Source organism: Hyla sarda, chromosome 2 (genome assembly GCF_029499605.1).
Source record: "Hyla sarda isolate aHylSar1 chromosome 2, aHylSar1.hap1, whole genome shotgun sequence".
Lineage (NCBI taxonomy): Eukaryota > Metazoa > Chordata > Amphibia > Anura > Hylidae > Hyla > Hyla sarda.
In genome coordinates, this window is record NC_079190.1 from 423,306,382 (window position 1) to 423,323,713 (window position 17,332).

Here is a 17,332-nt window from a genome sequence, read left to right on the forward strand (position 1 = left end):
GTCAGGGGCAAAGAATTGGGGGAGATTTACCAGGATATTTAGGATATTTCACAATGCAAAAGCTCTCTAACTGGCAGTCAAGAGGATAAACGGAGCTCAACAGGAAGTACCCTGAAATATGTGAATATAGAGTTTTCTAATAGTTTTATACATCTGTCTTCTAGAAACATTTTAATACTCATTGCCCTTTAGTAAGGAGGTCTGTCTTTTTTTGTTATTTACATTCTACTTTTTGTGACTAGTAGTATGCTAATAGGACCGACATAGTTAATACCAAGCATCTACTACTTTTTCAGTACATTTTTATTTTGACATTCCTGCTGATCGACCTAAGAATGTGCCCCTTGTGCATGTATTTACTTTATTCCCCCTTTTCCCTCTTTCATCCAGGCTATATAAACTTTGTTTATGTCTTTCTAGATCATTTTGTATGCTTGGGGCCTTCCACCACTCCATTTCATCAATGCCTTTTGGTAGGTCTCCGGAACTAAACACATGGGGGACATATTACAGAGTTTCATGCCAAAATTTTGTTTTTGGTGCGTTTTGTGTTTTGGTGCGTTTATAACATTAAGAACACAGATTTTTGAATATGTACCCCAGGATTATAGATGTGAACTCACTAGAGCTCTATGGTATGGGGCCACAATCAATGTTTCCTGTAAGCTCTGACAGATGCTGAGTAGAGTTGTTAAAGCAGTGTTTCCCAAATAGAGAGCCACCGGCTGGTGCTAAATTACAACTCCTAATATTCCCAGACAAGGCAGCAGCTGGGGCCATTCTATCTGGGCATTGATCAATTAAAGTGGGTATATCACACATGTTTTTTCTGCGGTTTGCAGTGCATTTTTTTACAGGTGAAATGTGTAACATAAGTGTGTAAAAAAAACATGTGGCCAGTTTGTGTGCACCAATCGCATGCAGGATAAATTTTATGTCCGGCACATAGGTAAATGAAAAATTCCATGTGCCTCAAATTTATAATATATAACTCCATAAAGTACTCTACATGAGCCCCATGCCAAGCCATACTCCCTTTCAGCCCTCTTTCTACCTCCATCCCTCCCCCTGTATTAATGCCCTCATCGGTGTTCCGCATATTATTAGTGGGTAGGTTGATAGGTAGCTAGGTTATTAACTAGCTAGGAAGGTCGGTAGGTATGTTGCTAGCATAGAAGGTAGGTAGCTTTCTAGGTAGGTTGTTAGATAGGCAGGTGGGTAGGTTAGGTTAATATGTAGCTAGCTAGGTAGTAAGGTTGATAGATAGCAAAGTCGACAGACAGATAACTAGACAGGTAGGTAGCTAGCTAAGTAGGTAAACATAAGCAACAAAAAATAAAAAGCAGTTGGCACTACTACCCCTAGTATAACTAGGACCTTGATTTTGCAGGAGCCTAGACACAGCAACTAGAAAAACCTCTTCTGGTGGAGCTCAACTTCACAGTAATACAGTCCCAGATAATCCGTAGAAAATAAATAAAAAAGTATAGCAGTGACTCACCATTGTAGAAAATACTTGCTTTATTCTTTAAAATGTAGGCGGTGAAACAATGCAAACTTTCTGTTCACTCGTCCATGGGTGAGATGCCTCAGTGCCCTGTGCAGTGTGTAGAGGAGACAGCCGTTTCACACTTGATTGTGCTTCTACAGGCCTGCCTACTACCTGCACGTCAGGCCTGAAGTATACATCCAGAGTGACATATATAGACAGATGAGCTACTTATATATAGAACAACTAAAAAGATACAAATAATGTGAACAATCGTGCATTAAAAACAATATACAATTTACAAAAAGATGCTAAAGTCAATCTTATCATTCAATCATAGCCTATCTGAAAGGAGAAATGCGGTGCAAAACTTTAACTTCTCCTGTGCCCGGGCTTCAAAAAAAAAAAACTTTAGTTCACTTTCCTACGTTCCCCCATTGCGCCGATATCAGTGTCCCGTTCCTTGGGCGCTGCTCGGCTCTTTGCTTCTTAGGCTCGGAACGTCACACCTCGGTCAGCATATCGCCAGCCGCAGCGATGTCCCGCCTGTTATGTAAGGAGCCCGGGCAGCAGGGAGAAGGCGCGGCCTGAGCTCCTTACTTGACAGTGCGCTCAGCCTATCACCGGCCGAGGCGGGACATTGCTGCGGCCGACGATACGCTGTTCAAGTGTGACGTTCCGAGCCTAAGAAGCAGGGAGCTGAGCAGCGCCAAAGGAAAGGAACGCTGATATCGTCACAACGGGAGAACGTAGGAAGGTGAGTTAACGTTTGTTTTTCTTGTTTTTGCACCACGGGCACATTAGGAGTTTAGGAGTTAAAAGTTTTGCGCCTCATTTCTCCTTTGAGCTCTTAATATCAGGAAAGCCTCATGGTGTAGAAGTTTTCGGTGTCTATCCTCACCATTAACTGATGATACTCTCTCAATACCTATGAATTTCATATCACCTTGATGTTCTATAATGTGTAATCAATCTAGGGGAACCTTTCCCCAACCGTACTGACCAATGTGTTGTATAGTGTTAGTGTGGTACTGCCAAAATAAACCAGCAGTCTCACTCAGTGGCGGATCCACTGAGATTGCAGTATGCAGCACCCGCACCACCACCTTGCATGGTGGAGCCGAAGCTGTAAGCTCCAGCTCCACCATTCACTAAACTTTCACACGCTGTGATTACAGTGTGTGAGCTGCAGGGACGCAATCCACTAGAGGCCGGCGCGATGACGTCACATCATCGCGCCGGCGCCCGGAGTTCCTGTCCCCGCAGCCCGCATACTGTAAGTAGTGAAGAGTATGCTCAGGGCCCAGGGGATTTGGGGAACTATATTGTACAGGAGGAGGGGAGGGGGATTTAAAAACTTGGAAAAAGGGAATATTTAATGTGAGGGGCTACAGGGCAAAGAACAGGGGGCATTATATGGGATGAGCACATGGCAGGGGGCCCCCTGTGCTGTGCCTCTCACATATAATGCCCCCTGTGCTGTGTCCCACACATATAAATTATATGTGTGGGGCACAGCACAGGGGGCATTATATGTGAGGGGCATAGCACAGGGGGCATTATATGTGTGGAGCACAGCACAGGGGGCATTACATGAAATAATGCCTCCTGTGCTGTGCCCCTCACATATAATGCCCCCTGTGCTGTGCCCCACACATATAATGCCCCCTGTGCTGTGCCCCTCACATATAATGCCCCCTGTGCTGTGCCATTATATGTGAGGGGCACAGCACAGGGAGCATTATATGTGAGGGGCACAGCACAGGAGGCATTATTTCATATAATGCCCCCTGTGCTGTGCTCCACACATATAATGCCCCCTGTGCTGTGTCCCTCACTTATAATGTCCCCTGTGCTGCGCCCCACACATATAAATTATATGTGTAGGGCACAGCACAGGGGGCATTATATGTGAGGGGCACAGCACAGGGGCCATTATATGTGAGGGACACAGCACAGGAGGCATTATTTCATATAATGCCCCCTGTGCTGTGCTCCACACATATAATGCCACCTGTGCTGTGCCCCACACATATAATGCCCCGTGCTTTGCCCCACACATATAATGCCCCCTGTGCTGTGCCCATCACATATAATGCCCCATAATGCACCCCTCATATATAATGCCCCCATCATGCACCCCTCACAGATAATGCCCCCATCATGCACCCCTCATATATAATGCCCCCATCATGCGCCCTTCACATATAATGCCCCCGTCATGCGCCCCTCATATATAATGCCCCCATCATGCGCCCTTCACATATAATGCCCCCGTCATGCGCCCCTCACATATAATGCCCCCGTCATGCGCCCCTCACATATAATGCCCCCTGTGCTGTGCCCCTCACAAATAATGCTCCTGTCATGTGCCCCAAACATAAAATGCCCCCTGTGCTGTCCCCTTCACACATAATGCCCCCTGAGGGGACAGGATGAGGGCATTATATGTGAGGGGCACAGCACAGGGGGCATTATATGTGAGGGGCACAACACAGGGGGCATTATATGTGAGGGGCAAAAAACGGGGGCATTATATGTGAAGGGCACAGCACGGGGCATTATATGTGAGGGGCGCATGATGGGGGCATTATATATGAGGGGCAAAGAACAGGGGCATTAAATGTGAAGGGCACAGCACGGGGCATTATATGTGAGGGGCGCATGATAGGGGCATTATATGTGAGGGGCAAAGAACGGGGGCATTATATGTGAAGGGCACACCACAGGGGGCAATATATGTTTGGGGCACAGGACAGAGGGCATTATTATTATGTGGGGGGAACAGGACGGGTCATAATTATTATATGTAGGGGCACAAGATGGGGCATTATTACTATATGTGAAGGCACAGAGTGTTCTGCATTTCAGAAGTATAGTGTATATGATGAGGAATTTCTGGGGTGGTACGTTTTTTATGGGCCACAAAACATTTGGGTATTTTATTCAGAGGGTGCACTGCACAGCAAGTTATATTCACAGAGTGCAGTGTGTGGTAATATTAAATTTAGAGAACACAGTGTGTGGTAGTATTATATTCAGAGGGTGCAGTGTGTGATAGTATTATATACAGAGGGTACGGTGTGTGGCGGTATTATATTCAGAGGGTACAGTGTGTTGTATATTCAGGAGGTACAGTGTGTCAGAATTATATTTAGTGGGTGTGTGGCGGTATTGTATTAGAAGAATACAGTGTTTGGCAGTATTATAATAATTATTGTTTTCATATAGAGGATCAGAATCCGCTGACATAGAAACCATCTGGGCGTCAAGTTCTGCTGAGAGAAAATATAGCTGGAACAATTCCTGGCGGTATGTACATCTGAATTAGATAAGGAAAGACTATAGAAAAGACATCACCTGTAGTCACTGATATCATTCTGTATTCTCCTTACTGTGTCCCATCAGAGCTGGAGTCACTTGTAAGTTCTGCAGTAATGATGGGTGAAACAACAACTCCCAGCATCCCCTTACCACTGCTTAGGTCATACTGGCAGCTGTAGTTTTAAATGGTAAAAACCTCTTTAGCACTTTCCCATTCTGCGGCAATTGGTATATTTGATAATTATTCTGACATGTGAACATGGCCTAAGAGTCTTAAACAAGGTTAGGACTGTATGATACATTTAATAATATTGTAAGTTCCGTGAGCAAGATCTTGTTTTCTGTCCGCTAACACAAAATACTCTAATAGTGCCCCTCCCGAGACTCGACTCTGGATCCGCCCCTGGTCTCACTGTGTGACTTTCAAACTGCCAGGTATGTAGGTACCTGGCAGTCTGTTATTTGTGCTTTTGGTGGTGGAAATAGTGGATTGGCACTCACTCATCCTGCAGTTCCAGGCGACAGGCAGGTGAATTTTTCCGGACCTTAGCCTGGCTTCAGGCAAGCAGGACAAGCGCGGCAGCGCTCAGCAGTTTGTATGGAGCGGCATCCCGACTCTTGCCCGCTCCGTACTCCTGCCTGCTCCTGCCTGCTCCTGCCCGCCCCTGGCTGATTTCAGTAGCCGAGGGCCACTGCTAATAACCAGCATGCGGTGATCGCTGCGCCTGGCTGTTAACCCTTTAGATCGCCACTGACAAAGCTGAAAGCGGCGTCTGAAGGGACATTTGAATGCTCCCTGGTGGGTTAGTGGGGTGGATCACCCCCCCCCCCGCAGCGTCTGTTCCCTGCTGTGCCGTGGCTCTGTCATTGATAGAGCCTGGCTGGACTAGGCTCTATCAATGGAGCACAGAGCACACAGATCAATGGAGTTCAATAGAACTCTATTGATCTGTATGAGGAATCTAATGATTCCTCCTAAAAGTCTAATAAAGTGTAAAAAAAAAAGATTTTAATAAAAGTTTAAAAGACACATTAACCCCTTCCATGTTAAAAGAACAAATCACCACCTTTTCCTATATAAAAACATGTAAACATAATAATAAACATATAGTTGCGTGCGTAATTGTACAAACTATTAAAATATAACATCTGTTGAAGTTCCTGAAAGGAAAGAAACAGCTGTCATCGGTTAACGCACTAGTGTTCGGCATCCCGGTGTGGCGTGGAGCCGCTTTACCTGCATGTCCCAGTAATAAACACGAAGTTACTACAACGTGGTGAGTTGCCTGTACTTTCTTCTTGATTATTTGGATTAAAATATAACAGTATGCATCCCATACGGTAAATGACGTAAATATAAAAAAAAAAAAAAAAAAAAACACAGAATTGCGATTTTTGTAATATCCCAGAAAAAAAAGTTAAAAAGCGAATAAAAAGTCAGATCAATACCAAAATGGTACCGATACAAAAAACTGATTATGGCGCAAAAAATGAGCCCTCATACAGCCTGGTATGCGGAAAAAAAAAGCTACAGGGGTCAAAAAATGGCAATTTCAAAAAATTCGAAAAAGTTCTGAATTTTTTTAAAATTAGTATAACATGACGGAAACTATACAAATCTGGTATTGCTGTAATCAGGCGACCTACAAGTATCAAAACTACGTGTTATCTCAACCACATGGTAAATTGCGTAGAAAAGAAAACCACCAAATTTGCGAAATTATCTTTTACTATTTCAATTTCACTTTATCGATTAAACACACATATATATATATATATATATATATATATATATATATTTATTTTATTTTTTTTGTTTTTTTTTTTGTTTCGGAGAATGTTATTGAAAAATTAAAAGGTGTCATTATAGTAGGTGTTTATGGCTATTATAGGGCAAGGAGGAAAAAAACAAGAGTGTAAAAGCAAAAATTGTCCTGGACAAGTGGATCATCATGAGGGACAAGTAGATTTTGCTCCGTTGTAGTCCCGTGGACAAGTAGTTTTTTATTAAATTTCCACACCCCTGTAAGGGCTTGTTTTTTTGCGTCACCAATTGTACTTTGTATTGACATTACTTATTTTAAAACATAATCTGCGGCAAAAATGCACATTTTTAGGATTGCCATTTCTACGCAGTGTACTTTTCGTTAAATTGACACCTTATCTTTATTCTGTAAGTCCATATGATTACAGGGATACCCAATTTATGTAGGTTTTATTTATTATACTACTTTAAAAAAATTATAACTACATACACCAAAATTAGTATGTTTAAAATTGTCAAATTCGGACCCCTATAACGTTTTTATTTTCCCCCGTACGGGGCTATATGAGAACTCATTTTTTGCGCTGTGGTGTGTAGTTTTTATCGGTACCATTTTTGTTTTGATGGGACTTTTTGATCGCTTTTTATTAATATTTTTTTGGTATATGAAGTGACCAAAAATGAACAATTTTGGATTTTGTTATTTTTTTTTTACATGTACACCATCGACCATGTGCTTTAGCTAACCTTATATTTTAATAGTTCGGACATTTACACACGCGGTGGTACAACATATGATTATCATTTTTTTAATTACATTATTTTATTAAAAAGATAGGAAAAGGGGGGTGATTCAAACTTTTATTGGGGGGGGGGTCATATTCACATTTATTCTCTTTTTTTAACCACTTTTTACTATATCATGCAATCTTTTGATTGCATACACTGATCAATGCTATGCCATAGCATAGATCAGTGTTATCGGCGTTCTGCTGCTCCAGCCAGCCAGGCATGGAGCAGTAGATCCCCGATCGGACTACGAGGAGGAAGGTGAGGACCCTCCCGTCGTCCAGTAAGCTGATCGGGACATCGCAATTCTGTTACGATAGTCCCGATCAGCTCCGCTGCTGGGATAGTCTTACTTTCACTTTAGACGCCACAATCAACCTTTATCGCGGCGTCTAAAGAGTTAATGCTGGGCATCAGCCTGATCGGCAGTGCCCATCATTAGCCGTGGGTCCTGGCTGCCCGTAGCAACTGGGACCCATGGGGTTTAACCCGTTCTCTGCTTGTGAGAACAGTTTAAACCCCGTTAGCGGGACTCAGGATGACCTTAAGGACTCGGGAACGGAGACATACCTGTACGCCCTGCAACCTTAACTGGTTAAGGGTCGGGTTACACGTGCTGTATTTTGCTGCACCCTATTTTCCTACCCATTAGTCAATGGGTAGCAAAATCAGCAGCTTATTTTGCTAAAATAAGGAAAATATGCAGCAGCAAATATGCAACAAAATACAGAACGTGTGACCCTACCCTAAATAGGAATGTCAAAATCCATTTTTTTGCATCAGAAACACTGGATCTGCAGGGAAATCCGCAACAGTGCATTTCAAATATATTAGTTATTTTCTTTCTACAATAATAACATAATTTGGAACATCAAACAAGTAGAAAAATTTTGAAATTACAACATGTAAGGCTCTTGCGGCACGGAGGGAGGCTCTGAATTTAGGCAGATAACCAGGTGAATGCAGATACAGTATTTTGGCATGGGTGTTGCTCAATGAATAGATACATTCTTGAATCAGTTCAATGGAGTAAAATACAGTTCATGGCACTCTCCCACGGTGTCTTTGTTAAAACAAGTTTTCTTTATTCAGCTTGTTTAACCTTTTAAGGACGCCGGGCGTATGCATACGCCCTGCATCCCGAGTCCTTAAGGACGTGGAGCGTATGCATATGCCCGTGGGAATTCAGGTCCCCGCCGCTAGCTGGTTGGGGACCGGGATGCCTGCTGAAATCATTCAGCAGGCATCCCGAAACATCGCCGAGGGGGGTCCTGAGACCCCCCCCATGTCGGTGATCGCAGAAATTTGCATGTCAATTCAGACATGCGATTTTTTGCTATTCTGGGCTGATCGGGTCTCTGTTGACCTTATCACCCGGAAAATAGGGATGATCGGAGCTGTTAGTGACAGCCCTGATCATCCCAAGTGGTAGAAGCGAGGTTGCAGTGCTGCGATCTCCTCCTATCCCCTGCCATTAGTCAGAACTGATTCTGACCAATGGCAGGGGAGGACAGTGGGTTGCCATGGCAACCCCCCGTTCTGCCCACCCCTGGATGTCGAGGGGAACATGGGGAGAAGATGGAGGCAGGTACCTGGAGGAGAAGATGACTGGGGACCAACAATCGTCGCTGGAGACTGCTGGATCCTGGCTCAGGTAGGGAAACTACGGTGGGGGGGGGGGGGGGGGGGAATGAAAGTGAAAGTAAAGTGATCTTTACTGTGGCAACCACTAGGAAGGCCAAACTGCAACTCCCAGCATGCCCAGACAGCCAAAGCTTATCTGGGCATGCTGGGAGTTGTAGTTTTGCAACATCTGGAAGGTCACTGTTTGGAGACCACTGTTACATTGGTGCCCAGACGGTAGCCCTCCAGCACTCTCAGTATGCCTAGACTGCCCAGGCATGCTGGGAGTTGTAGTTCTGTAACATCTGTCCCTTCAGATTTTGCAATTTTCATGACATTTTTGAAAATTGCTGCTCTACTTTGAAGCCCTCTAATTTTTTCAAAAAACAAAAATATGTCCATTTTATGATGCCAACATAAAGTGGACATATTGTATTTATTTGTGAATAAAATGTATTTGGAATATCCATTTTCCTTACAAGTAGAGAGCTTCAAAGTTAGAAAAATGCTAAATTTTTAAAATTTTCATGAAATTTTGGGATTTTTCACCAAAAAAAGGATGCAAGTAACGCCGAAAATTTACCACCAAAATAAAGTAGAATATGTCACGAAAAAACTATCTCAGAATCAGAATATTCGGTAAAAGCGTTTTCGAGTTATTAATTCGTAAAGCGACGGTGGTCAGAATTGCGAAAAAGGGCTCAGTCCTTAAGGTGAAAAAGGGCTGCGTCCTTAAGGGGTTAAAATTCATCAAAGTGCAGTACAGGATATTGGCAGTGCAGACAGTTCAAGAAGTTACATGGAGTGACGATCGTTTCACGTGGATGCACTTCATTATTTCAATGGAGTAAAATACAGTTCATGGCACAGGGAGTGCCATGAACTGTATTTTACTCCATTGAAATAATGTGCAACATATTTGCACAAAAATCCATGTCACATCTGCTTTGTGTGAACATACCCTAAAGATTGCTACACAACATAGTTACATAGATACTGCCGCTTTTCTAATTTGTTGACACAATATACATTTTTGAATAATCTGCATAAAAAATTGTACATATACAATTATTTTGTCATATTCAATGAATAACAAAGTGATAGTTGCACCATGTAACAGGTTACCTACCACCTGCTTACCATACCCAACATCCTGCTCTGCTTCAGCTGCCCTGTCAATTTAGTGATGCTGTTTACTTGATTCTGCCCTGGCATTTTCCTGACTACGTTATCTGATCGCTGTCTGACATGACCCATACCGGTTTACTCAGCACTACTGAAAGCACTCTGCCAGCCCAGACTTCAGTTTTTTTGCAACATTGCTGCTGTTATTATTTCTAGTAATGTGCTTCAAGATTCAGGTGTTGCTGACAAAGACTGTGAAGTGACCTAGTGATTGGGTTGCAAGGTGAATAACAGATAATCCCTATGCCTCTGCTTTACAGTTTAGCCCCAGACCAAATGTGTTAGAAACTGACATCTTTCTGATGTTTCCTTTCTTACAGAAAGTCCCCTCAAATCCACTTCAAACTGAATTGGTACCTGAAAAATTCAAATTTAGAATTTTATTGTGAAAATTTGGAAAATTGCTGCTATACTTCTTCTATACTTCTAATGTCTTCAAAAAGTAAGAACATGTCAACTTTATGATACCAACATAAGGTAGACATATTGTATATATGACTCAATATATAATTTATTAGGAATGTCCATTTTCCTTAATGAAAATTTACCACTATCTTAAAATAGAATATGGCACGTGTAACGGCTACCCAGGTAGAGAGAGGGTATCAGCCGTTGATGACGTCCTTTTCCCTGCAAGCTGCTGTGTCAAAGTAAAGCTGGTATAATCCTATTCACGATATCCAGAGGGAGAGTCAGGTTTAGCTGTAAAAAGAGCAGAGTAATGTTCCCAAATAATCCCCTTTCAAGAAAGAGACGAGGCTATGTTTGAAGGGTCAAGAAGAACTCTTTATTGTGGAACAAGTGTCTTCTTTTATAGGAAGGACATCACAGGGGAAAGGGTCAGTAAAGACAATACAGGTGGAAGGTAGTCTGGGAGATAACCCAATAAAGGCAATACAGGTGACAGGATGTCTGGGAGATAATCCAACAAAGGTAATCCAGGTGACAGGTAGTCTGTGAGATAATCCAATAAAGGCAATACAGGTGACAGGTAGTCTGGGAGATAATCCAACAAAGGTAATCCAGGTGACAGGTAGTCTGTGAGATAATCCAATAAAGGCAATACAGGTGACAGATAGACAGATAGATCCGTCACAAGTATAACTACCGAACGGCCGGTTGCATTCTCTGGTAATGGCATTTCTCATACAATATCCATGCGAATAACTCCAGCTATTTTAACAGTCCAGGCATGTAGTATAGTCTCGTTACACTGCTCCTCTTTGTGGAACACCCCGGCAGACCCGGATTGATCCTTTTCGGGTCAACTTGGGGCTGTCCGGTCCGCTGTTAGGGTAAAAGTTCAGTTTGCCTGGACAGTCTGTCTGCATTACCATTGAATCTGCCAGGGCGGTTTTGGATGGAAAAATTGTAGGGTTGCAGGGCCAAGCTCCATCTTAGCAGGCGCCCATTATCCCCAGCTACTTGGTTCAGCCATACGAGTGGGTTATGGTCCGTGAACAGGGTGAATTCCTGACCATACAAGTAGGGTGTGAGCTTCTTTAAAGCCCAAACCAGGGCTATACATTCCTTTTCCACTGCCACGTAGCTTACTTCCCTGGGCAATAGCTTTCTACTCAGGTACGCGACAGGGTGTTCCCCTCCATCCTCCCCGATCTGGCTCAGAACTGCCCCCAGTCCGTACATGGACGCATCTGTGTGAACGACAAATCTTTTGATAGGGACGGGGGCAGATAGAACAGGTGCGTTGATCAAGGCTTGTTTCAAATTTTGGAATGCTGTTTCACAGGTGGGAGACCAAAGGACTACTCTAGGCAAGTTCTTTTTGGTCAAATCTGTCAAAGGTTTAGCAATGGTACTAGAGTCAGGAACAAATTTTCTGTAATATCCTGCTGTCCCTAGGAATGCCAGGACCTGGGTCTTAGTGTGGGGCCAATTGGCTACAGCCTCAACCTTAGCAGGTTCTGGTCGTTGTTTCCCACACTCCACTCTGTGTCCCAAGTACTGGACTTCTGCCATCCCGAAATTACATTTTTCTGGTTTCAGGGTTAGGCCTGCGGCCCTAATTTGATCCAGTATGGCCTCGACATGCCTCAGGTGTTCCCCCCAAGTCTCACTATAGATCGCAATGTCATCCAGGTACGCGCAAGCGAAATCCTGGAAGCCATCAAGGAGGCGGTCCACTAAGCGCTGAAATGTAGCTGGGGCGTTTTTCATCCCAAATGGCATGACCTTGAACTGGTATAAGCCAAATGGGGTGGGCAGATAACGTCCTTTGGCAATACAATCTAATAACTCGTCTACTCGGGGCATAGGGTATGCATCTGTCATGGTTCTGTCATTGAGGCACCGATAATCGACACCGAATCGGGTTGTTCCGTCCTTTTTGGGAACTAGGACCACTGGTGAGGCCCAGGGACTGTCAGATTGTTCTATCACCCCCAGTCTTAACATCTCTTGTATTTCCTTCCTCATCTCCTCTTTTACTGCCTTAGGGATTCTGTAGGGAGTTTGTCTGAGAGGGTTTTGTCCCGGGGTCTCTACGTAATGAGTGGCTAAGGGAGTGTACCCTGGCTCCTGGGAAAACGTCAACCCTTTCTCAGCTAGTAATTGTCGGATCTGTCCCTTTTCTGCTGGCGTTAACCGCTCCCCTAGCTGTATGGTATTGAGCAGGGTTTTAGGTTCTGAGTTGGCTAATAGGTCGGGGATGGGTAAGCTGTCAGGGTCTTCAGTGGCTGGGATACAGATGGCGGCTATATCCTCTGGTCTTTCCTGATACTCTTTTAATAGGTTTACATGAAAGGATTTCTGGATCCTTTCATCTTTGCTGCTGGCAATTACATATGTAGTATCACAGACTTGTGCTACTCCTTTGTAAAGGCCTTGCCAGGAGGTCTGGAGCTTATTCCCTTTGACAGGCCTAAGCACCAGCACCTTCTGGCCCACTTGGAACGTTCTCTGACGGGCACCCTGATCGTACCAATGTTTCTGTCGACCCTGGGCTGCATGGAGATGGTCTTGTGCCAACCGAGCTAAATGCTCCATGCGGTCCCGCATTTCCAGTACATATGGCACGATGGGAACACCTTCATGTTCTGTCTCTCCCTCCCAGTGCTCTCGTATGAGGTCGAGGGGGTCTCGCACTCTCCGTCCATAGAGCAGCTCGAATGGGGAGAACCCTGTGGATTCCTGCAGCACCTCCCGATAAGCAAACAAGAGGTGCGGCAGGAATCGCTCCCAGTCTCTGTATTCCGTCGTAAAGAGACCGTTAGTCTGAGGGTGGTATGGTGAACTAAGCAGGGTCTTAATACCGCAGACCTTCCACAACTGTTGTGTTAGGTCTGCGGTAAACTGGGTCCCTCTGTCGGATAAGATTTCCTGAGGAAACCCCACTCTGGTGAATATCCCAACGAGAGCACTGGCAACAGTGTCCGACTGGATATTCGTCAGAGCGACGGCCTCCGGGTAGCGAGTAGCATAGTCCACTACGGTAAGAATATATTTCTTACCCGAGGGACTGGGGTTAGGCAGGGGACCCACTAGGTCGACTGCCACCCTGCTAAACAGTTCCTCGATCACGGGCATAGGTGACAGTCGGGCTTTAGGGTGATCCCCTCTTTTCCCTACCCGTTGGCATACGTCACAAGTGCTGCAGTAACGTCGCACATCCCTCGAGATCCCCGGCCAAAAGAAGGTCTGGGTGATCATGTAGGTGGTGCGGTTCCCCCCTAGATGCCCTGCCAACGGAATGTCGTGGCCAATTCGAAGAAATTCCAACTGGTACTTTCTTGGTTCCACTAGTTGGCGCTTCTGTGAAGGGACACAGCCTCTCTTTCTCCCTTCAGTCAATCTATATAACCTGTGACCATCCCATATAAACCGTTCCCGCTCGTCCCCTCTACTGTCTGCTAATTCCCGATACCTTTGGAGGTTGGGGTCCTCCCTAGTTTCCCTCCCAAACTCCTCTGGGGTGTCCCAAGCTATGGGTCTTTTTATCGTTGTGGGGTTAAATGTGGGTGCTGGGCTTACCTGGGTCTCCCGGCCTGTGGTATAATCATCTGTGATACGGGTCTGTGAGTGGGTGGTCACGGGACAAGCAGCAGCAGGCGTAGGTAAATAATCCGAAGTTAGAGGGCCAATGTCGTTGCCCAACACAACCTCGGCAGGCAGGTTGTCCATAATGCCAACTGTGGTCTTTCCCGACCCGACTCCCCAGTCCAAATGCACTCGGGTGGTGGGCAAGCGAAATACAGTACCCCCTGCGACCCGAACAGCAACGGTGCGAGTAGACACATTTTCTGGCTTTACCAGATGCTTTTGAATCAAAGTGATAGTAGCCCCGGTATCTCTTAGGCCTTGTGCTACTTGTCCATTCACCCGTACCTCCTGACGGTGATGCTGACTGTTATCTGGAGAAGCAGCTTGTATTGGGTCTGCCTCATACAAAATTCCCAGACAGTCCTCAGGGCCCACCTCGGTTTCTAGGCAGTGAGCCGCAGAGGGGCGTGATGGGGTGGCCTCTGTGTTGGGTGTTGTGCGTCTCCAGTTATTATTGGTAGATCTCAATAGGCAATAACGAGCAATATGTCTCGTGTTGCTGCAGTGATGGCACGTCACGACAAATCTCGGGGGTAGTTGGTGGACCCCTGAGGGTGCGGTGGTCCTGGTGGGACTGGAGCCAGAAACTCTGGGTGTGAGGTGACGGCTGGAGTGTGTGGTTCTACCTTATGAGCCAGCCGTGTAGTACCCTGGCTTACTTTTCTTGTTTCCGCATACTCATCTGCTAGCCAAGCCGCCTCGTTTAAGTTAGCGGGGTGGCGGCCTCGTACCCAGTCTTGTATGTCCGCGGCCAGGTCTTGGAAGAAATGTTCCATTAGGAATAACTGCAATACCTCCTCCCCGGTGTTGGCCTTGCACCCTTGGACCCAATGTGATGCCACCCTTTGTAATCGGTTGGGCCATTCCATGTGGGAGTCCACAGCCTTCTTCTTGGACTCCCGGAAGCTGCGGTGGTATGCTTCTGGGGTTACAGCATACCTGGTGAGCAGTGCCTCTTTCACCCTTTGATACTGCGATATCTCTTCTGCAGTAAGTGCTCGGAAAGCCTCATTTGCTAGTTTCCCAGCCAGGATAGACGTTGCTGGATACAAGGCTAATCTCGGCTGTACAATAGCAGTAAGTACATCGTCCTCGCTGATAGGTGTAATAGGTTCAGTTACCTCCATGGACCTATCCCTTTCGTCCAGCTCCAGCAGGTCAGCTATCAGCTCTCTCCGTGGTCTGTTACTGGCGCTCCTACCACGACTCTCCAATAAATCTTTTAGTGTGGGTCTTTTCAGCCTGGCATACCGAGACTCCATTCAGCACTTGCTCTTTGGATAAAAGGACAATCCCACCGCTGCCACCAATGTAACGGCTACCCAGGTAGAGAGAGGGTATCAGCCGTTGATGACTTCCTTTTCCCTGCAAGATGCTGTGTCAAAGTAAAGCTGGTATAATCCTATTCACGATATCCAGAGGGAGAGTCAGGTTTAGCTGTAAAAAGAGCAGAGTAATGTTCCCAAATAATCCCCTTTCAAGAACGAGACAAGGCTACGTTTGAAGGGTCAAGAAGAACTCTTTATTGTGGAACAAGTGTCTTCTTTTATAGGAAGGATATCACAGGGGGAAGGGTCAGTAAAGACAGAAAAGGTGGAAGGTAGTCTGGGAGATAATCCAATAAAGGCAATACAGGTGACAGGTAATCTGGGAGATAATCCAACAAAGGTAATCCAGGTGACAAGTAGTCTGTGAGATAATCCAATAAAGGCAATACAGGTGACAGATAGTCTGGGAGATATTCCAACAAAGGTAATTAGCTCTCCCTATACAGTGCCTTGAGTGCAAAAGGTGTATTGTGCACAGAAAGTGTATGAAAACAGTAAATAAAAGTATTTGAACTCTGAGCTTTATGTCACTGGACAACTTAAACTGAGGGGTACAAATACTGATGTCCTTAAGTCCATCCAAGTAGGTAGGGTGACTCTAGGATCCGTCACAAGTATAACTACCGAACGGCCGGTTGCATTCTCTGGTAATGGCATTTCTCATACAATATCCATGCGAATAACTCCAGCTATTTTAACAGTCCAGGCATGTAGTATAGTCTCATTACAGCACGAAAAAACTATCTCGGAATCAGAATTATAAGTAAAAGCATTCCAGAGTTATTAATGTGTAAAATGACAGAGGTCAAATTTGCAAAAACGGCTTTGTCCTTAAGATCAAAATGGTCTCCGTCCTTAAGGGGTTAACCCCTTAAGGACCATGGACGTGTATACAGGTCAAGGCAGGATACACGTTCTGCCATTAGGACGTGTATACACGTCCATGGTTCTTGTGGGTGCTGCCCAGTGCACCCACGAGATCGCGGCAGAGACTTGGCTGTAACACACAGCCGGGACCCTGCCGCACTGCCGGGAATGAAGTAAACTTCCGTCCCGGCAGTCTAACCCTTACAGCCGTGGTCGGAAGTGACCGCTGGCTGTAAGGAGTTTTGACAGAGGAGTTTTGACAGTTTTGAGTTGCTCCATCTGTCTCTCTCCTGTTGCATCCCACAACAATCGCGGGGTGCTGCTGGTTACCTGGGGTCTTTACAAGGACCCCCAGGTCTGCCCTCGTTATTGCCTGATATGCTGCCTGCTAGCCAGAGGCACTTCCTGATATGATGCCTGCTAGTGTAAAACTAGCAGGCAGCATATATCTGCAATGCTTTGGAATATTAAGTATTCCAAAGCATAAAAAAAAAAGTGAAAAGAAACCATAAAATAAATAAAAGTGTATAAAAACAATAAGTATAAAAAAGTGTAATAAAAAGTGTAAAACATTTAAAAAAATACATTTATCAAATAAATATAAAGAAAAATAAAAATGTATAATGTGTAGGATCACACAGCGCACATCCACAGCATATTACATACTGTGGATGCCTACCAACAGTCACAATAATGAGCTCCCTGCTGCAGCTTGGTAGCTTTGTGTGTCCACTCATAGCGGCGGATTTCCCACAGGCAGTTATGAGCGGACACACTGAGCTACACAGCCACAGCAGTGATCTCGCCCCTTGTGACTGCTGGGGGGCATCCTCCGTGTGAAATATGCTGCGGATGCGCTCTATGTGACCCTACACTGCATCCCGTTCATACTGCATTTCCGCA

At 45.0% G+C, this 17,332-nt stretch overlaps 1 long non-coding RNA gene across 1 annotated transcript in view; it reads right to left on the reverse strand.

Moving 5' to 3' along the window:
* Window positions 1-17,332, reverse strand: part of LOC130356860 (uncharacterized) — a 126,693-nt gene that overhangs the window by 72,252 nt on the left and 37,109 nt on the right. Inside the window, exon 3 of the long non-coding RNA XR_008889015.1 lies at window positions 1,502-1,735. This is a non-coding gene — a long non-coding RNA (uncharacterized LOC130356860). The remainder of the gene's footprint in view (window positions 1-1,501; window positions 1,736-17,332) is intronic.